Consider the following 27981-nt stretch of genomic DNA (forward strand, 5'->3'; position numbering starts at 1 on the left):
CCTTTTCGGCCCTCAGGAACCTCTGGGAGAGGAAAGTCCTTTCGCTATTATTCCGCATTCGGGAAAGGCAGAGGACAGCCGGCGACTCTCATTATCAATTTCGAGTTTTGCCATTTGGGCTGACCTCCGCCCCAAGGGTCTTCACCAAGCTAATGTCAGTAATGGCGGCGAGTCTAAGGAGTGAAGGGATCCACGTCTACCCCTACCTGGACGATTGGCTGATCAGGGCTGTATCTTCGAAACAGGTCCAGGTCCAGCTAGATTATGTCTGCCACTTCCTTCACAAACTGGGCTTCTCCCTCAATTTAAAGAAGTCACAGATGATACCATCACAGAGACTCCAGTTCATTGGAGCGGTCCTGGACACTTCCCTGGGAAAAGCCTCGCCACCAGAGGTGAGGGCTCAAGATATCTGCAGATGGTCAACAAGTTTCAAAATGCCCAACGTCTCCCAGCCTTCGACTTTTTGAGGTTGCTAGGCCTTATGGCATCCTGCATCTTCCTTGTGCCAGAGGCTCGCCTGAGAATGAGATCTCTTCAGTGCGCACTGAGAACTCAGTGGTCACAATTCTCAGGGAGAATGACAGATCTCCTCCGGATTCCGGACAAAGTAGCCCGCGACCTTCAGTGGTGGGCCTATCCGGAGAACATCTTGAAAGGAGAACTGTTTTGGCAACCATGGCCGGAGATAACAGTAGTCACAGGCGACTCACTCACGGGGTGGGGAGCCCATGCCAACGACTTGACCATCAGCGGTCGTTGGAGTCTGGTCTCCATCTGGTCTCCATCGGAGTCCAGACTACACATCAACATATTGGAGCTGAGAGCGGTGAGACTAGCGCTGAAAGCTTTCCTGCCATCAGTACAGGGGAGAAATGTCCTGATAATGACGGGCAACACGGTGGCCATGCACTACCTCAACAAAAGAGGAGGCGTAGGATCACTGCCACTGTGCAGAGAGGCAATGCAGCTCTGGTTTTGGGCAATTCGGGAAGGAATCTCTCTATCGGCAGTCCACCTAGCCGGAGAGAAGAACTTGACAGCGGACGCTCTGAGCAGGCAGAGCACAGTCTCCCACGAGTGGGAGCTAGCTCAGGAAGTCCTTCAAGAGATCTTCGCCCTTTGGGGAACCCCTCAGGTGGAGCTGTTCGCCACAAGCACCAACAGGAAGTGCAATCTCTTCTGTTCAAGGGAATTTCCCCCGAGAGGAGCTCTAGGAGACGCGTTCGTAGTGGACTGGGAATTTCCGCTCCCACCAGTCCGTTATTCCTCAAATGATCAGGAGGTTGAGAAGATTCCGGAAAACCATGATCCTAATTGTCCCAGACTGGGCCAGGAGAACGTGCTACCCGGACCTTCTAGATATGTCCATCTGCCCTCCAATCCGTCTTCCACTCAAAGAGAATCTTCTTTCACAGAAGGAAGGTCAGGTTCTCCATCCAGACACCAGAACCCCTCAACCTTCATGCTTGGCTTCTGAAAGGGTGAGGTACAAGGATTGGGATCTCCCTGATGACGTCATGGAGGTGTTGCTTTCGGCCAGAAGGCCAGCAACAAAGTCTTTATACCGCTGCAGTTGGAACAAATTTTGCAGCTAGTGTAGGGAAGAGAATATCGACCCTTTTTCATGTGGTACACCAACGGGGTTATCGTTTCTACTCTACTTGGCAAACTCAGGCCTTCAAGTTGGCACTGTAAAAAACTATCTCACAGCGCTTTCTATCTTCAAGCGCACTGCAGAGGAACCATCGTATTTCAAACTACCTCTAGTGATACAATTTCTCAAGGGATTAACTAATGTTTATCCTCCAAAACCATTCCAGGTTCCCTTATGGGACTTGAATTTAGTCCTAAACTTCCTAATGGGCACTCCATTCGAACCACTTCACTCTTGTTCGCTGAGATTTCTCACGCTTTCTCACTGTCCTATTGGTAGCACTAACATCTGCTAGGAGGTTGAGCGAACTACAAGCTCTCTCCTGTAAACCCCCACATACGATTTTCCACAAGGACAAAGTTGTCCTACAGGTGAAGCCTAATTTACTCCCAAAGGTGGTTTCTGAATTTCATATTACTCAGAAAATTACCTTACCTTCGTTCTACCCTCCTCCCCATCCAGGGAAAGAGGAAGAAAGGCTACATAGGCTGGACCCAAGGCGGGCTCTCAGCTTTTACATCAGCAGAATGGCTAGGATCAGGCAAGCAGACCAACTGTTTGTAGGATACTCAGGTCACAAGTTGGTACTACCCATAACAAAACAAAACATTTCCAGGTGGATTATTTTGGCCATTCTGGAATGTTACAAACTGGCAGGGAAAGAGCCACCCCAAAATCTTAGGGCTCATTCAACCAGGGGTATCGCAGCCTCTTTGGCTCTCCAAAGAGGGGTACCGGTCCGAGACACATGTGCGGCTGCCACATGGTCGTCCGCACATACATTCACAAAATTTTACAACCTGGATTCCTCCACTAGTCAAGAGACCAGATTTGGCAAGGCCGTATTACATTCGGTCCATCCCTAAAGGGATACATAACATTCTTACTCCCACCTCCAATTACATGCCACTGCTATGGGAATCTATCAAAGATAAGGAATACGTCGGAGGACACAATCCCTTCGAAGAACACGTTACTTCTTACCTTGTAAAGTTCTTTCGACGGGATGTTCCTCCGACATATTCCTTATCGCCCCTCCCATCCATCCCTGCAATAATACTTCCCTTGTGGTTGCAGCTTACGCTCCTTCAAGGTCAACAACCAATTCAGGCATGACCTTTCTTATGCTACAAAACGGAACTGAGCAACGGACGCAGCGCGTGACTATTTATGGGCACGGTGACGTCGGCGCCGATACGGTGGCCGTCGAGGGTCATCGACTCGGCGGACGTCGACGCGCAGCGCCCTCTACAGAAAACATTTCTGAGGCCAGCAAGCTGGAAACGTATTATCAAAGATAAGGAATACGTCTGAGGAACATCCCGTCGAAAGAACGTTAGAAGGTAAGAAGTAACTTGTTCTTCTACCTAGAATTGTCTCTGAATTTCATCTCCCACAGAAGATAACTTTTCAATCTTTTTAACCGCCTCCTCACCCTGGGAAGAAAGAGGAGAGGCTTCACAGGCTTGTCCTTAAATGTGCACTAAGCTTCTATATCACTAGAATGGCAATGTTTAGACAGTATGATCAGTTATTCGTCGGCTATTCAGGTCACAAATTTGGTATGGCTATCACCAAACCGACATTATCCAAATGGATTATATTGGCAATATCAGAATGCTACAGACTGACAGGAAAAGATCCTCCAGAAGGCCTACGGGCTCATTCGACCAGAGGCATGGCAACTTCCTCTGCATTACAGAGAGAAGTACAAATAAAAGAAATGTGTGCGTCTGCCACATGGTAGTCTGTACATACTTTCACCAAACATTAGTTTCCTCAGGTCAGAAAACTGGTTTTGGTAAAGCAGTGTTGCATTCCGTACACCCACTCACACACCCATGAAAGCTATTAAATTGTCATGTTAATTCTCACTCCCTCCTCAATAAAACTAGAACTGCTTGTGGAAGTGTTTGAAAAGATAAGGAATACGTGGGAGAACACAATCCATTGAAAGAACAAGTTATTTACCCCTGGTAACATTCTTTCGACTGGATGGTCCTCCCATGTATTCCTTATCGCCCCTTCCAGCCTACCCCGCAGTATAATTTCCCTTGCGGTTACAGTCTGCGCTCTCTCAGGACGAGTAACTGTCAGGTATGGGATAAATCCTTCTTTCGTAAAAACGGAACTGAAGCCAACGGGCACTGTGCATATACTTTCAGTGACGTCGACATCGAGATGGAGGCCTCCGAGGGACATTGAGTCGACGGGCATTGACGCACAGCGCCCCCTGCTGAAAATGTTTTTCCAAAGCAGCTAAGCTGGATATTGGAAATATCAAAAGATAAGGAATATGTGGGCGGAACATCCAGTCGAAAGAACATTTCCAGGGGTAAGTATCTTGTTCTTCTCATGCACACTGAACAGCAGTAAGCTTGGCTCCCTAGGACTATGTATCCCATTCAAGTCCTTCAGCAAGCCCAAGACATCCTCCAAATACGTCACATATGGTAAATGTCACTGTTTGCCCTTTTATTGCTCCAACAGCGCGAGTGAACCTCCGGGTCCATTTTCGCTAGTATTGCACGCGGGTAGTGCCATCTATGTATCAGTTTGAATGACTGCATTCTGTATTGCAGAGACAGCGTGGACCTTTTTACCCCCCTACACAATTTACCCCACAGCTGGTCAGTCAAATCAATTCCCAGGTTCTTGGCCCATTTCATACATGTAGGTAGTATTTCAATGGGCTCACCCCTTTTCAGTTCCCCATATATCCTGAATATTTGCCTGTTCGTATTGGTTTCCTGTAGCAGTATTTTCTCAAAGGGGGTAAGCTCTCGACATAGATTATCTCCCCAATTCGGCTTCAACAGGACTCACTTCAACTGCTGGTACCTAAAGACCAAGAGACCCTTCATCCCCCTGCATTCTTTCAAACAAGTCAATGGCATAAACTCGTCTCTATCCCACAACTGTCCCGCCCTTCGAGAGCTCTGCCTCATACCACGATTGGAACCTCAGAGGATCTACAATGAAATTTCATATGGGTGGCGCACAGATACAACTGAGGGGAGGGACATGTCGACAACCATCGGATAATGCTCCCCTCGCGCCAAATCGACCAGAATACCTCCAGAATTGGGTAGGAATCTCTTTCCGCGGGACCCACATCCATTCACTCAGCGTTACCGGCTGTAAGATCGCATTGTCCATGTGGACCCATTGCTTCCTTGTGTCTGGGTCTAGGTGGTCCACCATAATCTGCAACTGGGCCACCATGTAATATGTTCCCAGGTCTGGGAATCCTTTGGCAACACCATCGTCCTATAAGCTACCCAGAGTTTTGCTCCGGCACATAAAAAAACCCAAGCGGGCTGTCGGTGCGGTAGCTAGGTAGTCGGCTGGAACCGGCGTGGGGAGCATTTAGAAGAGAAATAACAGCTTGGGGAGGATTGTCATCTTGATACAGTGTAGACGTGCCATCCAGGAAAGACCAGTCAGTCCCCAGCCTTACAAGTCCTACCTTATCTTGCTCCACAACAGGAGGTTGTTCTTTCCGAGTAGGTTCTTTGCTTCTCTTGTGATTTCGATCTCAAGGTAGGGAAAGCCCTTTCGCTTTTTCCATCCCCATTTACCAATCATCTCACTGTCCTCCTGGCTCCAATTTCCAGCTAGGAATACCACTGACTTAACGAGATTGACCCGAAACCCTGATAATTCCCCATAATCTTCCATGCCCCCTTAAAAGGGCTGGTACCGAGAACCGTGGGTTTGTGAGGTAGAGCAATGCTCATCCGCAAATAGACTCACTTTATATTCCTGTCCACCCCGTTATATCCCTGCAACCCCTCAGGCCAATTGCTCATGGCTCCATAACCAAAGCGTATAGTAAAGGTGACAGGGGGCACCCCTGCCTGGTCCCTCTATACAGCATTATTGCCCTGGACATATCTTAGTTAACCACCACTCTTGCCCTTGGGGCATGATACAGGGCCTTAATCCATCCCATCCACCGTTCTCCCATACCTATCTCCTCAAGAACTCCTTCCATAAAGGACCAGTTGACCCTGTCTGTCCGTTTTGGCATCCAGGAATAGGACCAAGGTCCCGTCTCTTTGTGTCCTGGGGTCGTTCCGAATATGCAGGGTTTTCCTCAGGTTGTTGGAGCCCTGCCAGTTTTGATAAATACCGTCTGGTCTGGGTGTATCAGGTGGGGGAGATGTATCTCTAGGCGAGGCACCAAGATTCTTGTGAAGATCACGGATATAGGCCTATATGAGGCACAGTTCGTCTGGTCCTTACCCTGCTTAGGGATCACTGTTATGAGTGCTTCCCAAAACGTAGGGGGCATATCCTCCGCTTGTCTTATGGAGTTAAAAACTCTCCCGAGGGGCCCGGAAAGGACCTCTTGGAACTGCTTATAGAATCCGGCTCTAAAGCCGTCCTCCCCTGGCGCCTTCCCTGACTTTAGCTGGGCTATCGCCCTCTTAACCTCTTGCCTTGGAATCTGTCTCGAGCTGAGATTCCTCCCCTTGCACCTTCCCTGAATTTAGCTGGCCTATCGCCCTCTTGACCTTGCAATATCTGTCTCGAGCTGAGATGTTTCCTCTCTCGTCAGCTGCGGGATGGGGAGTTTACCCAAATAATCCTTGACCTCTCTCTCCCCCAGTTTATTTGGTTCAGAGTACAATGTTTCATAGTAGTACGCAAACTGCTCTGGGATGCTTTCCCTGGGTCCAGTTACCTCCCCATTCTTGTCCTTCATCCGGTGGACCCTCCTGTCACCCCAGCATACTCTGACCCTGTTTGCCAACAGCGTCCCTACTCTATCACCTCCCTCGTGGAACCTTTGTTTGTTGTAGCGCATTTTCTTTGCCACTTCTCTTATCAAGAGTGAGTGTAGGTACTGTCTCTTGTCCCGCATTGTCACCAATAATCCATCTCTATCCTCTGCCAGTCTTGTTAACCTTGTCCTCATGTTTTTCAATTCCTCCTGCACCCTTCCGTCTATCAGCGTTCTTTCCCTATTTTAACTAGTCCCTTCTACTATAAGAAGGCCTCGCACCGTTGCCTTGGCTGCCTCCCAAGTATTTAGTGATCTCTGCCTGCTAGAAGTCCAGAAATACTGTGTCTTGGAGGAGACCGTCCTTGCATCTCCAACGTGACCGTCCCTTCCTCCCTTCTATCCACCAGTCCGTTGTGACCATCTCGTGGTCGACCACATCACTGCCTCCACCCGTGGGGATGATACCATGGCCTCCTGCTCCCTTGGGATTAGCAAGAGATCGATTCTAGTGTATGTGTGGTGTTGGGGTGAAAAAAAGGTATATCCTGCATGTGGGAACCTGGACCTCCACACATCCACCAGAAGTGATCTTGCAACAGTTGAGAGAATGCTTTATGTTCCTTTCCCCTCAGCTTAACCTTGTCGCCCTTTGCTGACCACCAGTCCACAGCCGGATCTACGATTAGATTAAAGTGCCCTCCCACAATAAGCATGCACTCCCCCGATTCTTCTAGCACCGAGAACACCGGCTCGAGGAAGGCCATCTGGTTCGTATTCGGTGCATATACGACACGAGGGTAAGCAACCTCCCTTCCACACGTCTTCACTGCCACCAACCTGCCCCCAAAAACCCTCTTCACCTGGACCTCCTGCAATTGCATGGCTCACAACAAATAAATCCCCAAAACCTCCTTTTTACTCGTCTTGTGCGAGGCCCAATAAGTCTGCCCAACCTCTACTCCTTTCAAGGCAAGTTCCATCCCCTGTCTGTGGTGTGTTTCTTTCAAGAATAGCACTGCTATCTTGGCTTTACAAAGCATATTCCCCACGAGAGAACTTTTGTTTGGGGAGTTCAGCCCCTTCACATTCAGCATTGCCACCTTCCAATTAACCATTATCCCATTGTTGAAGCCTCCCTTCTCCACTGTCCTCGGTCGGTCCTATCCCCCAATTCAGTTGTGACGTTATGGACCAAAGGCCAAGAAATAAGGCTTCCTCCCTTAGTCTCTGCCAAGAAAGCCCAGCAGATCGATGTCCGTGCCTCGCCCAGTCCGGGTGCTTCATCCAGGAGCATTATGGCGGTGTGAAGTCTGAAACACACTAAGATGGCCGCCGCCACAGCACTTGAAGAGTGCACCTGCAGCTTCCTGACTCAGAGTCTGGGGACCTGCAATTGGCCGTTATCCTCAGCAAATGCCTGCAGCCCCACGAGCAGACAGGCGGAGCCGGCCAAGAGCTAAGGCTTCCTCCCTTAGTCTCTGCAAGACCCACGATCCTGTGAACTTTCCTTGCGACTCTGAACTTCACCATGGTCCCGCCGAAGTAAACCCTACCGCGGCATCTTACCTGCGCACTGGCCCCTGCCTACCCAACGCAGCCGAAAAAGATCTTCAACCTTGCATGTTCAGTGACTATCTCCCTGCCACCTCCCACCCCTTTCCTCCAGCCCATACTGACCATATCCCACCACCTGCTCATTCTGCTCACCCTAGGCCCAGCAGGTACGCAGCACCGACCACCAGCACACACCCACATCCCATCTTACTCGCATTTAACCCCTGTACGCCCACCCACCCATCATCCACAGCATACATGCAGCTGGTCACCATGGCCACACTTTCCAGGCCCGCTCCCAGGGACAGCCACCCCTTAGCTTCTCTCTGTCCCCTCGTACGAACATTCCTCCCCAGCCCCCTGTGCTACACCCCCGCAACGTACCTACCTCCATCTACCAGACTCCCTATCTCACTCGCTGCCCTCCTGTACACGACCAAAACTGCAACTAGTCATAGCCTAGCAGCCCCACAAAGGAACACCATAACCAAACTCCTATTTCCTAATCAGATCACTACCACCTCATGCATGATACCACTCTGGAACCCGCAACGCCCACAATGTCGGTCAAGGCTTATGCCCTCCCTCCCCCCAATATCAGCCCTCACCCACTCGCTTCTTCACCATCTCCCATCCCTCCAGACACACCAGTAAACATGTAAATGCTTTAACCTATGCCTATGTAACTGCCAGTAGAACTTGAAATGTTTTACCCAATGCCACTGCTATTGCCAGTAAACCCAGACATGTTGCATCTAATGCCTTTACTAACACCAGCAAACCTGGATATGTTTTACCCAATGCCATCGCTACTGCTAGTAAACCTGGAAATGTTGTACCGAATGCCTTTGCTATTGCCAGTAAACCTGGATATGTTTTACCCAATGCCATTGCTATTGCCAGTAAACCCAGAAATGTTGCATCCAATGCCCTTGATAACACCAGCAAACCTGGATATGTTTTACCTAACGTCATTACCAGTAAACCTGGATATGTTTTACCCAATGCCATTGCTATTGTCAGTAAACCTGGCAATGCTTTACCCAATGCCATTGCCAGTAAACCCAGAAATGCTTTACCCAATGCTAGTGTACACACCAGCACAGCCTGTAAGTAGCAGACAGATGCAGCGTCTTCGCTCCTGCACCCACTGCCCCAACCACTATGTTCACCACTCAAACCACACGCACCCTCACGCATCCTCCACATCCTTGCTCACACCTTACTACCCAACCATCTACCATTACCAAACAGACCACTCTCCATTGCGCCCTTATCAATGTGTGCTCCCTCTGTGCTAATGCCCTGGATATCCATGACCTGTTGCTTGAACTTAACCTTGGCATCCTGGCCATAAGCGAAACCTTGATGCACGCAGCTGCGGGGCCCACCCTCTCCCTCACCATCCTGAGTGGCGACTCCATCCTTCGTACAGACAGACTTGACAGTCCAGATGGAGGAGTTGCCATCATATCCAAATCATCCATCCCCCTCCGCTCCTCCCCACTATCAGCCATACTTGGCTATGAGCACCTGATCATCAAACTCGAGGCCAACCCGCAAACCACCATCAACATCCTCCTACTACACCAACCTAACTACTCCAGCTCCCCACCGTACTGACATCCCCATCCCCATCACCCTGTTCATCAAACCTAAGACCCAATTCCTGCTCCTTGGTGACTTCAATCTTGGTCTTCATGACACCAGCAATCCCAAAGCATTAGCACTCCATGACACCCTTACAGAAATTCATTTCTCACAAGATATCTCCTCACCTACACACATCAAAGGCAGAACCCTTGACTGGATTCTACACCTCAATCTATCCATCACCACAGTGCCCTAGTCGGACCACCACCTCATCATCATCTCACTACCTCCACCCCCTTCACCACACCAAGCCATCGCTCACACCCCCTTCATTGCTAGACATACCCGGAAACTTTAAAACTACTTGAGTCCTCCATCCGTGCATCCACCATCCCACTGCTCCGCAATGCTGACCCTGACACCATTCTCACTGCCTACAACACCCTCAACCTCCATGCGCCCCTTAAAACCTTGACGATAAAGGAACCAAACACTCACCTCTGGTTCACAGACAAGCTCATCACCCTCCGCCAACAGAAACGGGCCTTTGAACACCTATGGAGAAAGGACCGCACCCAAGCACACACAGACGCCTTTAAAGTGTCCTCAAACACTTACAAAGCTGCCATAATCTCCACCAAATCCAACATCTAGAACACCAGAATCAATGAAGCCAGCTCAAATACCAAAGAACTCTTTAAAATACTCAGGGAACTTCAATGCCCATTTCCACCCATCATCAACTTCCCCAAAGACAGTATGGTGCTCCCTAGTCCAAGCCGCCTTGGCCAACAAAACACAAACCCTCAGAGAAAAACCCATAGCCAAAAAAGCCCTCCTCACGACCGATAGTACTTATCCCCACACTACCTTGGACACCTGCACCTCCTCTACACCACCCTTTAACTTCTCCCATGTTACCCCCATTGAGGTGCCGATCTCATGCAGCGTCTCAAACTGTCCAACTGCAAAGAAGATATGCTTTATTTGTATTTATTTATTGATTTATTTGTCTTCTTTTCCATGCATTATGTCTGCAACGCAGTTTTCTTTTATTCTTTTTTTTTCTCTATAAGGTACTTAATGAATTGTTGTAATGTGGCATTTTTTAAATTTGGAATATGTATTGTAAAATGTTTATTTTTGTTGTGCGAAAGGTTAATTTAACCATTTGCACTTAAATAAATTAACAAAATAAGAAAAGGGGATATCTACCCTGCCCACCTTGTTAAGACGTGTGCCGGCGCTCTTGCACCCACCATCGCCATGTTCATTAATGCATCCTTCACTTCCTGCTCGATCCCCATGTCCATCAAAGAGGCCTGGGTCCCCCCGCTCCTCAAAAAGCCCTAATTGGACTCCTCCCTAGCCACCAACTACCGACCCATTACCACAGTGCCATATCTCCTCAAAATCCTCGACTGCACTGCTTACCTCCAAATCAATCCCACTTACAGTCCAATGACCTACTCGGGCCACGGCAATCCAGCTTCAGACCTAGACACTGCACCGAAACAGCTCTCCCTGATCTTAAGATTCAACTTGACCTCATACGTGACACAGGGGATCTCGCCATCATCCTTCTCCTAGACCTCTCTGCTGCGTTTGACCTAGTGGATCAAAACATCATTTGTGACAACCTCACATCCCACTTCAACCTTTCCACTAATGCCATAAGCTGGATCAACTCCTTCCTGCGCAATCGCACATCCAGAGTCTTCAGCGACTCTGCAGCAGCTGTACCCAGCCTTGTCCCCTGTGGCGTCCCACAAGGCTCCTGCCTGTCACCCCCAATCTACAGCATGTACACTAAGACCCTCTTCGACCGCTTTGATGAACTGAATATACCCTACATAAATTTGAGACACAAGTCCTACTCAGGCTATCGGGCAAATACAGTCATGACTCAACCAATATCAATGATATATGTAGCATCATTCAGGCATGGATGGCAGAGCACCATCTCTGCCTGAATGATGACAAAACTGAACTCCTCATTGTCGGCTCCCCACACTGTCTCAAACGCTTGGACCCTTCCTACTCCTCATTCCCTGTTGATGGAAACAAAATACTTGTCTCCAAACACGTAAAAACCTTGGGTGTGTACCTTGATGATGAACTATCGCTACAAAAACACGTCAAAGCCGTTGCCTCCTCTTGTCTCCTACGCCACTAAATGAATCAATTCTAGCAGGAAATTCCTGTCCTCCGAAAACTGTCTCACGCTAGCCAGAGCCACCATCGGAAGCAAACTCTACTATTGTAATCAGAACGTCCTCCGAGCAGCCTGGAGCCTAAAACATTCAGACCACATTTCACAAACCAGAAGACCAGCCCACTGGCTACCCATCAAAGCCTGCATCGATTTCAAGATCCTCTCCATCACACATCGCTGCATCTACAAAACAGCACCTTCCTACCTCAACCAGCTTGTCATACGGAGCACCAAACCACGCCTCCTACACTCTTCGGCCACACTCTCACTGACCATACTAGGATTCACCAGGAAAAGAACAGGTGGAGAATGCTTCACTGTCACGCCCCTCTCTGTGGAACTTACTGCCACCTGCCCTCCAAGATGAACCCGCCTATTCCACCTTTTGTAAGAAATTGAAAACTGCCCTATTCAACAAATATGCATAAACTGACTCCGCTGTTTATACATGCCTCCCAATTTCTCTGCTAAAATACTGTAATCTGACTATATTCACAAATGACACCACCTGATACCACACCTTTGATATGGTATGTGTTTATATACCTAACCTCATACCATGCACCCAATGTTTCGTACTGTAACCTCAACAATGTCATCAATTTATACTGTGCTTTTTTTCTGTAATTTTACTAGTGCTGTGATACCTCTGGGCCTAGAGCGCTATCAACAAATGCAATAACTAAATACTGCATGTAACTGACCCCCTCTCAATCTGCACGTCCTCCCCCGTATCAGTGTGCCTTCTCTGCTCCCCACTTCTGTCTTGCCACCCTTTCGTACCACCCCCCGCCCTCCTTATCTCCCTCCCACTTTCCGATTGGGTAGTTCAGCCGCCCATTTCGGAACTTCCGGGCATGCCGGCGGAACCACCAAGGTAGCAGCCCCTGTCCTGTCCACAATGACAGCCCCTACACCTCCCCCATATATGTAGCGGCATAGCGTCGTTCACCCTCCTTCCCCACTTGATCAGCCACAGCCATTTCTCCCCCTCCCATCTTTCTCCTCTCCCGTCAAGGCACCAGGCCATGGCCCCTCTGTGAACCCCTACTTCTGAAACTTGAACAGTAATATGACAACAGCCTACGGCCACACCACACTGAATGCGCCCGATCTCGTCTGATCTCAGAAGCTAAGCAGTGTCGGGCCTAGTTAGTACCTGGATGGGAGACCGCCTGGGAATACCAGGTGCTGTAGGCTAAAAAAAAAAAAAAAATATGACAACAGCGAAACGCTTTCCTCTTAAACTCCATCACTTCACATCTCCCGTGACCCACCCCACATCCTCCCTCGGAAGCACAAACAAACTCATAACAATTGGATTCTGAGAATGGGGCTTCTGGATCCCCATGGAACAAAGGACTGTCAACAATGGACCTGGCTCCCCTCAGGTAGTACATTTTCTGGGGGAGCGGGTGCTGAGCTTCTGGAATTTCCTGGCCCCTTGCATTTTGCACCTTCCATACTCCGTCTTCAAGCCCCTAAGTTCTCGTATCATAGATGGCTCCCCACTTCTTCCCCCTCGTGATCCTGTAGGGGCCCCGTGAGTTCCTCTGTGGCCCTTTTGATGTCCTCGTCCAGCACTAGGTGATGTCTTTCGCCTTCCAATTCGAATATAAGTGCAAAAGGGTACCCCCACCTGTATCTCACCCCTTTCTCCTGAAGCCACCTTGTAAGGGTGCCACACTTCTGAAGTCTCAAAAGGGTCTGTGCCGAGAGGTCCTGAAATATAGCCACCTTGGAGTGTACGTAGTCAATGGCCCCCATTCGCTTTGCCTTCTCCTTGGTGCCGCCACCCGCTCAGTGCACCCGCTCCAAGGTCACTCATTCACCTCCCTTAGATTCTAGAACCATCCCTATAATGTCCTGGATTTTCCTTTCAAGTCCAGCCATTGATTCCCCCTCCTTTTCTTTCTGACAAAAAAAAGTGTTTGCACCTCTCTCTATTTTCGATATCATCCAATTTGAGCCCTAGTTCCACCTCTCTCCTCTCGATGTCCCTGAGACGGACCTCAATCTGTGATTGCAGCACCCCCGAAGAGGCTTGATTTACCTCCACCCGACTAACCACTCCTCCAGCGTGACCACCTTCGCTGACAAGTCTGCCACTTTTGCTCCAATGTCTGTGTGCATTCCATGGATTTCTTCCAGGATCATCTGGATGTCGCTTTTAATGGTGCCAATCTCTGTGGAACATGGGTGTGATACACCATCAGCCTTTGCCTTCACCATGTCTCCTCCGTATTGGAACTGTAATAGTAAGTGTTTATTTATACAGCGTTTATACACAGGTGGGGTGCTTCAACGCACTTCAAGGTGGGAAGGGAACAAGGGAATACATTAATCATTCTTAGACCTAGAAGATTCTGAATGAATTTCCTGGCCCCTTGCATTTTGCACCTTCCATACTCCGTCTTCAAGCCCCTAAGTTCTCGTATCATAGATGGCTCCCCACTTCTTCCCCCTTGTGATCCTGTAGGGGCCCCGTGAGTTCCTCTGTGGCCCTTTTGATGTCCTCGTCCAGCACTAGGTGATGTCTTTCGCCTTCCAATTCGAATATAAGTGCAAAAGGGTACCCCCACCTGTATCTCACCCCTTTCTCCTGAAGCCACCTTGTAAGGGTGCCACACTTCTGAAGTCTCAAAAGGGTCTGTGCCGAGAGGTCCTGAAATATAGCCACCTTGGAGTGTACGTAGTCAATGGCCCCCATTCGCTTTGCCTTCTCCTTGGTGCCGCCACCCGCTCAGTGCACCCGCTCCAAGGTCACTCATTCACCTCCCTTAGATTCCAGAACCATCCCTATAATGTCCTGGATTTTCCTTTCAAGTCCAGCCATTGATTCCCCCTCCTTTTCTTTCTGACAAAAAAAAGTGTTTGCACCTCTCTCTATTTTCGATATCATCCAATTTGAGCCCTAGTTCCACCTCTCTCCTCTCGATGTCCCTGAGACGGACCTCAATCTGTGATTGCAGCACCCCCGAAGAGGCTTGATTTACCTCCACCCGACTAACCACTCCTCCAGCGTGACCACCTTCGCTGACAAGTCTGCCACTTTTGCTCCAATGTCTGTGTGCATTCCATGGATTTCTTCCAGGATCATCTGGATGTCGCTTTTAATGGTGCCAATCTCTGTGGAACATGGGTGTGATACACCATCAGCCTTTGCCTTCACCATGTCTCCTCCGTATTGGAACTGTAATAGTAAGTGTTTATTTATACAGCGTTTATACACAGGTGGGGTGCTTCAACGCACTTCAAGGTGGGAAGGGAACAAGGGAATACATTAATCATTCTTAGACCTAGAAGATTCTGAATGATCTAAACTGAAAACTAGCATACTAGGCCTGAAAGCGTTTTTACAAGTGCAAGTGCATGAAGTGTTACAGTTTCGACTGAGCTGTGGTGGGGAGACAGAATAAGGTGGGTGTGGGGTGGACAGGACAGACGAAATTACTATTCCTAGTGCATTTAGGTAACGCATTCGTACAGACAGAGGGCCGAAGAAGGGGGCAAGGGGGAACAAATGCGTGTAGTCATACAGGGCAATGGATTAAGTGCAGAGAGGATGTCTCACTCCTAGTGCGTAAGCAGAAAGTGCAGTGGTGCTGGCGGGGGGGGGGGGGGAATCTGGGACCTGAAGGCTCTGGAGGTGAGCCATGCAACCAGTCAGCAAAAACTGAACAGAGTAATGGAAGAGAAGGAGCAAGGAGGGTGGAGGGAAATAATGGAGTTTAGCAGGGTAGAGGGAGAGAGAAGGGGGAAGAGAAGAGGAAGGTCTTGAGGAGATCCCGGAACTTAAGATGCTCTGGCTCAAGACGGAGAGAGGCAGGGAGGCTGCTCCAGAGGAAGGCACCTGCAAAGGAAAAAGATTTGCCCCCAAATCTCTGTTTGCGAAAGCAGCACACCCTCAGAGAGTTTGAGGTTGGCGAGCTGCAGGCTCTAGAGGGAGAGTATTTAGGAAGAAAGCATTGTAGATAGCGTGGGCCCCGGCCCCAGAAAGCCTTGTGGATTATGCAGAGGGTCTTGAACTTCATTCTTGCAGCCACAGGGAGCCAGTGGAGGGATTTAAGCACCAGAGAGATGCGATCCCTTGGGCTTGAGGTCAAGGATAAGTCTTGCGGTTCTGTTCTGTATGAGTTGAAGAGGACGGAGAATATGATATATGATATGATATGATTGTTTATTTATATAACGCCTATACACAATGTGTTTCAAAGCGCTTCAAGGCAAGGGAGGGAACAAGGGAAAATACAACCACATTCTTACAGGCCATGAACAGTAAGGATGTGCAATCAACTATCTTACTCGGCCTGACGACATTTCAGGTAGTGCAAGAGCTAAGACATAGATAAGGAAGGGAGGGGAGAGTTTGAAGGAAATGGAAACAGACAGGCGACTACCGTACTAGGCCTGACAACATTTCTGGTAGAGCCGGAGAAAAACAAAAGGTGAGGGAGAGGGGTGCAGAAAGGGAGGGGAGGAACAAAACAAGCGACTATAATACTAGACCTGGTGACATTTCAGATAGTGCTGGAAGGGTGGTGGGGAGGAAAAAACAGTAATGGGAGGGTGAAGGAAACAGACGAGGTTGCTATCATATTAGGTCCAGGGACAATTCTGATAGAGTAAGTGCATAGAAGAAAGTAAGGGGAGGAGATAGGAAAAGGGAGAAGAGAAAGGAGGAGAGAAAAGAGAGTAAGCAGTCTAAAAGAGTGGAAAAGCAAGAGTGGAGAGCGAATACAATTGCAGAAGTCAGTAGTAACACATAAAGTTGCAAGCCAGGATACAAGATGAAGATGGGAACAGCATGATTCAGGGCCTGGGTATACATCCTGGGCCACCCAGTAACGGTACTAAAGGACGACAAACCCCTGTTACAAATATTCAAGGGGTCAGCACCACACCCTCCAGCCAGAATTGAACACTGGATACTGCAGCTACAGCAATTCGACCTTGAAGTACAGTACCGGGCAGGAGCAGACAACCCTGCAGACGTCCTATCCCAACACCCCCGACCAGCCCCAGCAACAGAAGGCGAAGCGGCCAAGGAGACTGAAGAGCATGTATGCCAGATCATCGCCTGTGTCAAACCAAAAGCCATGAAGCTACATGAAATCGTGGAAGAAACAGACAAGGATCCATGCCTTCTAAAGACCAAAGAAGTAATACTCTCCGGGGAGTGGAAAACGTTCCCCTCAGTGGTCGCTCTCCGGACACCCCATGCGCAAGAAATGATGCAATTGCTGTTTGGAATACGACACGAGCTGTTGGTGTCTCTGGAAGGCCTAATGCTTAAAGGACACTGCATCGTATTGCCCACCAACCTCCACGAGAGAGCGATCCAGCTCGCACACGAAGCACACCAGGGCATCATAAAGACACAGGCGTTCCTCAAATCTCGAGTATTGATGCTGAAAATACAATTGAAATTCATGAACCTTGTCGAAGCCTGCACAGCGTGCCTAACCACCCGCAGACCAGGACCGCCAGAGCCCATGGCCTGCCCCCCAAGAAGTGAGCGTTGCTGGGACGCAGTGAGCATCAGCTTTTGCACTATCGCTAACGAGGCCTACTTCCTGATGGCAGTGGATGAATATACAAGATACCCAGAGGTTGAGCCGTTCAACTGAACTGACGCAGCCTTTGTCACGACAGCGCTGGAGAAGATATTTGCAGTCCACGGCATAGCATCGTCGATAAATAATGAAAATGGGCCCCCATTCACAAGTAAAGAATTAACGCTTCATCAATGACATGGGAATCCGCCACCACCACATCACGCCATACTGGCCCCAAGCCAATGGTGAAGCAAAACGATTCATGGCGTCCATCAACAAGTGTGTGAGGATCGCCAAAGACAAAAGATGGCCATGGCTACCAGAACTATACCAGTTTCTTCGATCGTACCGGCAGACCCCCACAGTCTGCCACTCAGGCAAGCACAGCAGCCCTGATGTTTGGAGTAACCATTCAGGCAGGACTTCCCCTACACCACTCATGGCGGCCCCCACAAGTGGACCTGGAGAAAATTGAACAAAGGAGACAAGAACACAACGCACGGGAAGACCACCCAAGACAAGCGACACCAAATGAACTCAGAATGGGGGATACAGTACTCGTCATGAACCGCTACCCTTGGGGAAAGACGACCCTCCCCTATGAGTCTCTCCCCTGGACTGTCACCCATCGAGAACATGGGCTGGTTACAGCCACACGAGGTCCGGAAACAGTCACCAGAAATGTGTCCCACTTCAGGTGGGAAGAAACTCAACAGGACGAAAACGTCCCCCGACCCCCCCGCCCCCCCGCATGCCGACGAAACGGACAGCAGTAGCAGAAGCCCAGAGAGAAACATCAGATCCAGAGTCTCTGGTACCCAGAGACAGAGAAAGGAGTCCACCCAGATAAGAAACCCCACAAAGGGAAGATGGAGGGCGATGCGATACTCCGGAGGCAGCTGATGCCATCCACCCGACTCCAAGGATATGTATTGCATGGCATCTACAAACGCACGTGAGCGAGAGCCCAAGAGACAGTCACCACCAGCAACCACCAAAATGTTTAACACTCTTACTGTTCACCTGTTTATTGTTCACGTTGTTTGTTAGTCCAAGTTGGAGAGGGATGTGATGTCCACGTGATCTGTGACTGACGGGGTCAGGACAGATCACGTGAAGCAAAGCCAATAAATGGGAGCGAGAAAGCCCGCCAAGGCACTCTGCGCTCCAACAACGGAGTATGTGTAGCGTGTCCCATTATTGCTCCACACAGCACACCCAGCCCGCAGACCCTGCCTGCCATCCTCCATCACAAATTGCATGCTAGAACTACTTGTAGTTTTATTTTTCCCATTGCAAGGGTTGACCTACAAGTCCCAGCATGCAGTGTGGAAAAAAACAGACTGGATCAAAGATTTTGCATGGAAATAGGAAACTTGGCAGCTATGCAACATTGTTTAGCACCTGGAAGTAGGAAGGCTGAGAAAGAGGCTGTTGCAATAGTCCAGCCTAGAGAGAACCATGGCTCTCGAGGTGGTGAGCCTTTGGGGGAAGGTGAGAAAAGGTAGAATACCTCTGAGGAGTTGCAGTTGGTAGTGGGACTTTTTGGTGATGTCTGAGATGTGCGGAGAGAAGGATTGAGTGGAGTCGAAGATGACTCAAAGATTTTTCGCCTCATTGGTAGGTGAGGGCGCAGGGCCAAGGGAGGCCGGGCAGTGTGAAAGTGGGAAAGCAGGAGCAGGGGTCCTGATGAGAAAAATGTCTGTTTTATTTGGATTCAGGCAGAGATCGTTAGCAGCAAACTGCGACTGAATTGCGAATAGACAGTCAGGGATGAGCGAAGAGGAGGCCAAGGGTAGCCTGAAGGAGAGCTGCTTGTCATCCGCATAACACTGCAAGTTAGAGGTAAAGGTAGAGATTCTGTGGGCCAAGGTTGCCATGTAGATATTGAAGAACCTGGGGGACAAGTTAGATCCCTGTGGGACACCACAAGTAGAGAGAGTAATAGAGTAGTGTTAGGGAGAATTCTCATTCTATGGCTAATTTCCCTCACCTAGTGAGTCCCCCAGCAGCTTTGCTGGATTTCTGGAGTTTACGTTTTCCACCTGGTAAAAGTGTGAGCCTTTTTCCCAGTCTTACATGTGTTTTGCCATGTGTATTTTTACTGTTTGTGTGATTGTGGGCTCTGGAGGACAGCACTCCATGAGCCCCACTTTTATGTGCGTTACACAGCACCTTCAGTGCAGTGACACATGGTTGTCTTTGAGACGTCCCACTGACTCCCCCAGAAAACAGGTAAAGTACCCATTTACTTTACATAGTCATTTACAACTACAGACCCAGTACACCCCATCTTACATGGAGTACTGGAAAGGGTTAACTCTTCTCCCTTTTTGTCTGTGCCTCTCTGAGCTTTGTTTTGTTCTTTTAACTTTTAGACTTGGCTGCTGGCAGTGGTATCTACCCTAACTTTTGTACCGTGATTATACTATATAAACGTGGTACTGTTCCAGGCTATCATATTAGCCTCGAACATAAACCCACTTGACCAAATACTCTTTCTTTTGGGTAAAGTTGAATAACCCGGGGGGAGACTGCGCCCAATGTTCAAAAAAGTGATTTATTATTTTGCAAAGTGCCCTTTTATGATGACACGTGTTTCGGTCTCCCTTGAGACCTTTTTCAAATCAGGGCTATTATTTTGACATAGCACCATATTATAATAACAACATTGGATATAGGTATATAAGAATACATACAATATTTAAACATATGCAAATCCAAAATAAAACCGAATGCAAAAATTATAGATAAAATAAATAGTAAATAAAAGGCCAGACAAAAATTGGGGTGAGGAAAGGGGATGGAGAAAATAGCTGCAAGAATAAATAGAAACGACTTGTTAAATTTGTGCTTTGTAATATGTAACATCATCGATTTTATAATTAAAAGTAAGGGTTAACATTTTACCTTGAATTCCTCTAGTGTCCCTATTAAATTTGGCAAGATTGATCCACAGTAATCGGGTTAGATAAGACACAATCGCAATGCAATTAAATCACATATCTACCGCAACCTAAACTGTCTAGAAATGTGACATTTTTAACCCTTCCTGTTTGTAGGATCTAACCCGATTACTGTGGATCAATCTTGCCAAAGTCCCGGTGGAGCCCTGCTGCATTCCTGAGCTATCTGCCCTTCATTGACAAGAGAAGATCCAGTCCGGAGTCGGCTTCCCTTGAGCCTGGTGGGATTAACCAGCTCATCTTTCACAGGCAGAAGATCCTCTACTTGGTCGAAATCGCTGCACACAGCTTTAGTGGTCCGGAGGAGCGCCTCCTGTTTTTAAAGGAGCGCACCTTTTATTCACTGTTGCTTTTGCAGCTGCTGGCCTCATCCCTGGGTAGTGCAGATCGCTCCAGACGTCGTCCTTCTTGTCCCCACGACTGAAGCCACAGGAACCCTGAGTCTGCAGGAACTCCCTCTCATAACGTTTGCTTCCTCCTTTGACAATATCCAAGTACTCCTGGCAATCTCGTATCGTGAACTGTACTAACCGTGTGATCCTAGACAACAGGAACCCTGGTCCACTTGACACTGGTGCAGGCCTATTGACTTTTATTCCCTTGTAGGAAAGTGCCCTCTGATCCTATCTGCTTTGACCAAAGTATTGCCTATGATTTTTATCCCCAACTCTCTTGTGTTGATTCATGTGCTAAGTGTGTTTTAACTCCGGTGACGTTTCTTTCCGTGGGTACACGTATCTTTAGTAAGACCGAACTGTCATTACTGTCAAAAAGTGATTGCATCTGTCCGCCCAGTAACGTCTTTGTTTCGAGGGGATTGGGTCCTCCGACGTATTCCATATCTATGACATGTAATCACCACAGCTGTGTTGCTTCGGAAACTTTTTTCGGCGTCCTGCGTCGATGACGTCGATGCGCCGTCGTCGAGGACCTCCTCCGACGTCATCCGATGTGATAAGTAGGACGCACGACGCCCGTAGCCTCAGTTCCGTTTTTTCCGCGAACGTGTTGCTTTGTGATTCTCGGTTCACGCCTCGACTCTTTAGAGTTCTGTTCTTCTCGGTTCTTCGAACCTGTTCGTTTTGTGAAAATCCTTCGTGTGAAGATGTCTTCTACTTTGTCTTCGACCCCGCGTCCGGGTTTCAAGAAGTGCGGGGAGTGTGGGTCCAAGATGTCGGTGACGGACTCGCACGACGCCTGCCTCTGGTGCCTCGGGGAGGCCCACGACACGGATGACTGTATCGACTGCCAGTCGCTCACGTCCAAAACCTTACTCGAACGTAAGAAGAAGTTGTCGGTAGGTCGGGTGTCCAAGACCAGGAAGTCGAAGTCTGCGGGGCTTTCGACGGATGATTCGAGGGGTGTCTCTCCGCGTCATCGTCGGAAGTCTTGTGGGTCTCCTTCTAGGAGTCGGTCTCGCCACTCCTCAGCCTCTTCGAGGCATTCTCGGAAGCGCCGACACCGGTCGTCTTCCAGGTCCTCTTCGGAGGACTCTGCCCGGCACGTCGCTTACCCCACCAGCCGTGCGACGCCGGAGGAATGGGCTTCCTTCGGGAAGAAAATGCTTGCGATTCTTGAGTCGCATGGTACTAAGCCGTCCGCGCCCCCGAGTGGGGTCGGTCGTGAGAGGTCGAGAGACAACGCTCGCAAGAGTGGTCGGCACGAGTCACGGGAGAGGTCCCGTTCGGACAAGGAGACTCGTTCTCGACGTACCCGTTCCAGGTCCCGGTCCTCGACGCGTTCGAGACCGTGTGCACCTGTGAGGTCTTCGTGGAAGACATAGACGTCTGAGGCGTCGAGGGCGTCGACCGGCTTTCTTGAGGCTCTGGCTCCGAGGAAGTCGTCGAAGCCGTCGACGCTCAGGGCTCCGACCTCGAGGGCTGTGTCGACGCCGCCGATGCTGGAGGCGCTGCATCTGACGTCAACACCGATTTCCTAGACGTCGATCCTCTCGGCGCTGATGCCGGTTCTCTCGACGCCGGTGCCGATTCGCTCGACGCCATCGACGCCTTTCGTGTCGGAGGTACCCCGTGGCACGGAAGAACCCCCTAGGAAGGCTCTGGTTAAGAGCAAGCACTCTTGGGTGCCTTCTTTTCGCCACCTGGACTATATTTCAGAGGCGGATGAGGATTCTGATGGCCTGGTTCCTAGTCAGGTTCCAGATGAAATTGTCTCGGGCCATAGTCAGTTTGACGATTTGAGACAGTCACTGCATGATGCCAGTGGACTGGACACCTCTCCGGAGGTGGAGTTTTGTAGGCCTGAGCCTGGCTCTCATGCCGATTCCTCGTACCGGCGCCTTATGGCTAGGGTTTCTGAGTACTTGGGATGGTCTGCTCCCCCAGGGGAGTTTGTGCAGGATGATCTGACGGACATCTTTGATGTTGGTCCCCCAACTGATCCGGTACTGCCGTTCCATATGGCTTTACAGAGAAGGGTGGCGGCGGCTTGGACTGCTCCGGAGAGTCTCCCGGCGGTGGGCAGATCCTTGTCGCGAAAATACCGTCCAGCCAGTAGCGACCCCTGCTACTTGACCAGGCACCCCACTCCGGAGAGTTTGGTGGTGCAGGCGGCCACGGCCCCGGCAAAGCAGGCGTCGTACCCTACCATCCCTCCTGATAGGGACGACAAACGTTTTGATGGCTGGGCGAAGAAAGTGTTTTCTTCTGGTGGTATGGCGCTCCAGGCGGCCAGCTCCATTTGTGCCTTGTCTCGTTTCACACACACTCTGTGGAACTGTGTTGCGTTAGCGGCTGAACATATTCCCGAAGGGGACGAACGGGATGGTTTCCTTGCTATGGTCCAGGATGGTAAGGATGCCATGTGAGTCCGTTCAGTCGGGTTTGGACTTAGCTGAATGCGTCAGTAGGTCCATGGCGGCGAGCACCGCGATACGCAGGTTTGCGTGGTTGCGGAAGTCGGGGTTTGCTCCTGATGTGCAGTCTCGGCTCCTCAACATGCCCTTTGACGGTGAACACCTTTTTGGCAGCAAGGCTGACGAGAGCCTTGAGAGGTTGCAGACCTCGAAAGCTGCAGCGAAGTCGTTGGGCGCTGCAGTTCGCCAACCTCTGCCTTTTTTTCATCCTAGGGGAAAGCAGTGGAGGGGTGGTTCCTTTCGCTATTACTCGTCCTTCAGTAAAGCGAGAGGAGCTGGCAGTCAAAGAGGCCAACGCAGGGGTACCAGAGGTGGACGACAGGGTACCCGTGGTGCCAAGGCTGCTGGGGCAGTTGCCTCTTTGCCCTCAGGTAATGCCGCGGCCGCTCCCACTCAGTCATGAGGCCATGTCCCATGGTTCGCCGTTTGGGGGAAGGCTGGCGCAGCATCTTGTAGAGTGGCAAGCCATTACTTCAGATGTGTAGGTTCTGGAGATCATAACCCACGGCTACTGTCTTCCCTTTCGGCACAGGCCTCGCAACAATCCTCCGGGGAACCTCTCTTTGCAGAGTCCGGATCCGTTCCTTGCGCAGGAAATTCAAGCCCTGCTGGAGAAAGGTGCCATAGAACTGGTGCCTGTAGCGGAGAGGAACAAGGGATGGTATTCCCCTTATTTTTTGATTTCGAAGAAAGACTGGGGATTGAGACCCATCATGGACTTGCGCGGTTTGAACAAACTCCTCAGGAAGGACAAGTTCAAGATGGTTACTCTCTCTCAAGTCCTCCAGGCCCTTCAGCTTCAGGACTGGTTGGTGTCACTCGACCACAAGGATGCTTACTTCCATGTGCTGATCCATCCCAAGCACAAGAAGTACCTGAGGTTCGCGGTTGGCGACTCGCGCTTTCAGTTTCGGGTCCTGCCGTTCGGATTGACCTCCGCCCCGAGGGTTTTCACCAAGCTCATGGTGGTGGTGGCAGCGCATCTCCGGCAAGGGGGGATTCACGTCTACCCCTACCTGGACAATTGGTTGATCAGGGGGAGCTCTCCCGAGCAAGTCCTGGATCATCTGTCCGTCGCCTGCCACTCCCTTCACAGGCTGGGCTTCTCCCTCAATTTAAAGAAGTCCAATTTGACGCCAACACAGCGGCTCCAGCACATCGGAGCAGTGCTCGACACTTCCCTGGGGCAGTGTTTTCCTCCCCAGGTGAGGGCTCTTCACATTCAGCAGATGGCGCGCAAGTTTCAGCATGCCCAGACTCTCCCAGCGTTCGAGTTCTTGAGGTTGCTCGGCCTCATGGCATCCTGCATTCTTCTGGTGCCAGAGGCTCGCCTGCGGATGAGATCTTTGCAGTGGGCGCTCAAGACGCAATGGTCGCAGTCCTCCGGCAGGATGTCGCACCCGGTTCAGGTGCCGCCCTCGGTCGCCCGGGACCTTCTGTGGTGGGCCGTCGAAGGCAACTTGATGAAGGGGGCTCCATTTTGGCTTCCCTGACCGGAGGTGACGATCGTGACGGATGCCTCCCTCATGGGTTGGGGAGCTCATGCCAACGGGCTGACAGTCAGCGGTCGTTGGTCTCCGTCGGAGTCCAGACTCCATATCAATCTGTTGGAGCTGAGGGCCGTCAGGCTTGCCCTGAAGGCTTTTCTGCCGACTGTGTGAGGAAAGAGTGTCCTGATCCTGACGGACAACACAGTGGCCATGCACTACCTCAACAAAAAGGGGGGGGGGGGCAGGGTCACTTCCTCTGTGCAGGGAGGCGATGCAGCTCGAGTTCTGGGCCATCCAGCAGGAAGGTTCGATCTCGGCAGTTCATTTGGCCGGAGACGAAAACGTGACGGCGGATGCTCTGAGCAGGCAGAGCACGATCTCTCACGAGTGGGAGTTGGCTCAGGAGATTCTCCTGGAGATCTTCGCCCTTTGGGGGACCCCTAAAGTGGATCTCTTCGCCTCCAGTGTCAACCGGAAGTGCGAAAGGTTTTTTTCGCGGGAATTTCCTCCAAAAGGAGCCTTAGGAGACGCGTTCGTGGTGGAGTGGTCATTCCCACTGCTGTACGCGTTTCCTCCGGTCCCCGTCATCCCGCAAGTGCTGCGGAGGTTACAGAAGTTCGGTTCCCGGATGATCCTCATTGCTCCGGCATGGGCTCGGAGGACGTGGTACCCGGACCTTCTCGACTTTTACATCTGCCCTCCGCGTCGTCTTCCCTACCGAGACGATCTGCTCTCACGGGAGGGGGGTCAGGTTCTCCATCCAGAGGTCAGATCCCTCAACCTTCACGCTTGGCTTCTGAAAGGTTGAGGTATAGGGATTGGGACCTCCCTGAAGACGTGATGGAGGTGTTGCTTTCGGCCCGAAGGCCAGCAACAAAGTCTCTGTACCGTTGCCGTAAGTTCTGCGACTGGTGCAGAGTTCAGAATGTGGATCCTTTTGCATGTGACATCCCCATGGTTCTGTCCTTTTTACTTTCTTTGGCCCACAGGGGCTTGCAAGTGGGTAACATTAAAGGTTACCTGGCGGCGCTGTCCATCTTTAAGCGCTCGTCTGAAGAGTGTTCTTACTTTAAAATCCCTTTAATTTCACAGTTTCTGAAAGGGCTCACTAATGTGTTCCCTCCGTCACCTTTCCTGGTGCCCGGTTGGGATTTAAACCTTGTTCTTAAGTTTCTTATGGGTGCTCCGTTTGAGCGTTTACATTCTTGCCCTTTGAGGCTGTTAACTCTGAAAACTGTGTTTTTAATTGCAGTTACTTCCGCTCGCAGAGTGAGTGAGTTACAGGCACTTTCAGTTAAGCCACCCTTCACTGTATTTCACAAGGACAGGGTTGTCCTTAGAGTTCGTCCTTCTTTTCTTCCGAAGGTAGTGACGGAATTTCATTTGGCCCAGAAGGTTGTTCTTCCGGCATTCTATCCTCCTCCGCATCCTGGTAAGGAAGAGGAGAGGCTCCATAGGCTTGATCCTAGGAGAGCTTTAAGCTTTTATGTTTCACGCATGTCCCGGGTCAGAGTGGACGATCAACTCTTTATTGGTTACGCTGGAAAGCGTTTGGGGCAAGCTGTGACGAAACAGACTTTGTCTCGCTGGATTATTTTGGCCATCTCGGAGTGCTACCGCTTGGCGGGTAAGGACCCACCGGCTGGCTTGCGGGCCCATTCTACCAGGGGTATGGCTGCGTCTACTGCCCTGCAGAGGGGTGTTCCTATTCGCAACATCTGTGATGCAGCCACCTGGGCTTCAGTACATACATTTGTACGTCACTATTCCCTCGATTTCATCCGAGGACAGGATCTGGCCTTTGGCAAGGCGGTCCTTTGCTCTGCTATTTGATTGTCTATTCTAAATTTTGATTCTAAATTCTTTTCCTCCTCCTTGCTCTGGTACTGCTTTGGGAGTCTGTCATAGATATGGAATACGTCGGAGGACCCAATCCCCTCGAAGAACAAGTTTCTTTCTTACCTGGTAACGTTCTTTCGATGGGATGGTCCGACGACGTATTCCATATCGCTCCCGCCCTGCCTTCCCCGCTGCAGAATTTCTTTTGCGATTGCAGCTTACGTTCCGCAAGGCTTTGTGTCTGACTGGCAGTTGACTAATGTCACACGTTCTGGGGGGAAAAACTACAACTGAGGCTACGGGCGTCGTGCGTCCTACTTATCACATCGGATGACGTCGGACGTCGGAGGAGGTCCTCGACGACGGCGCATCGACGTCATCGACGCAGGACGCAGACGCCGAAAAAAGTTTCCGAAGCAGCACAGCTGTGGTGATTACATGTCATAGATATGGAATACGTCGTCGGACCATCCCATCGAAAGAACGTTACCAGGTAAGAAAGTAACTTGTTCTTCCCAACACCGCTGTGTCAAAACCAATAGTACTTCCCTTGAATTGTGATGCACAGAGTGAATTGGTTGTGTGTAGTGTATTTTTCATGTGATTTTAAACTAATAGAAGTGAAGTGTTTTACGAACAGATGGTCTTGAAATAAATGTACTTTTACTTTTGTTTGTTTATTTTATTTATTACTTGAGTCACAGTAATTGTAGTCCTTTGTGTAATCTCTACTACTGCTCATTTGCTCTTGAGATAAGTCTGGCTGCTCCGCTAAGGCTACTACTCTAACAGGGTAGTATGGGCTTGTACCAAAGGTGAACTTGTATTGCCACTTGTAGTCTTAATTGTGTGTAGTGGTCCCTAAGGGCACTGCAAAGGATTCTGCCTAACAAGGAGAAAAAGGACCAAAGTTCCACCTGGGAGGGCCGGTCAGAGAGAAAGGAGGCTAGCCACGCCAGGACCTGATCTGTGATGCTCAGGGTGTCACGGAGGCAGGTGATAAGGATGTTGTGGTTTACCGTATCAAAAGCAGAAGAGAAGTCAAAAAGAATGAGGACAGATGGAGGGTTAGAGTCAAGATTTGAGAGCAGGTCTTCATGGGTGTTCAGAAGAGCAGTTTCCGTGCCTCTGGATGCTCCAAAGCCCGACTGATGGTCATGGAGACAACCAACAGATTCATTGTGGAGGGTAAGTTGGGTGATAGCCAGCTTCTCCAGGAGTTTTCCCAGGAAAGGGGTGAAGGAGATCAGGCGATAGTTTGCTGAAATAAACGGATCGGCAGAGTGTTTTTTAAGAAGAGGGTGCACAAGAGTGCTTGAGAGGGGAAACTCCAGTGGCAAAAGAGAGGTTGCAGAGGTCGGCAAGGCTGGAGCAAGAGTGTCAATATTGTCCTTGATGGTTTTGGAGGGGCATGGGTCCACCTGTTTGGAAGAGGCTGTCATAGACCGGACTAGTCTAGACTGGGGAGAGGAAGTAGAGAGGAGGGGGCAAGGGTGGGTGTG

The 27981-nt window shown here is 50.1% G+C and overlaps 1 protein-coding gene and 1 non-coding gene across 3 annotated transcripts in view; both read left to right on the forward strand.

Moving 5' to 3' along the window:
- USP24 (ubiquitin specific peptidase 24) overlaps positions 1 to 27981 on the forward strand; it is a 2799104-nt gene that overhangs the window by 1598294 nt on the left and 1172829 nt on the right. The window lies entirely within an intron of this gene.
- Positions 12833 to 12951, forward strand: LOC138564597 (5S ribosomal RNA). Its single transcript, XR_011300541.1, has one exon. It is a non-coding gene; the product is annotated as a 5S ribosomal RNA (ribosomal RNA).

The sequence above is a fragment of the Ambystoma mexicanum genome, chromosome 1q, assembly GCF_040938575.1.
Source record: "Ambystoma mexicanum isolate Mex_15411 chromosome 1q, UKY_AmexF1_1, whole genome shotgun sequence".
NCBI lineage: Eukaryota > Metazoa > Chordata > Amphibia > Caudata > Ambystomatidae > Ambystoma > Ambystoma mexicanum.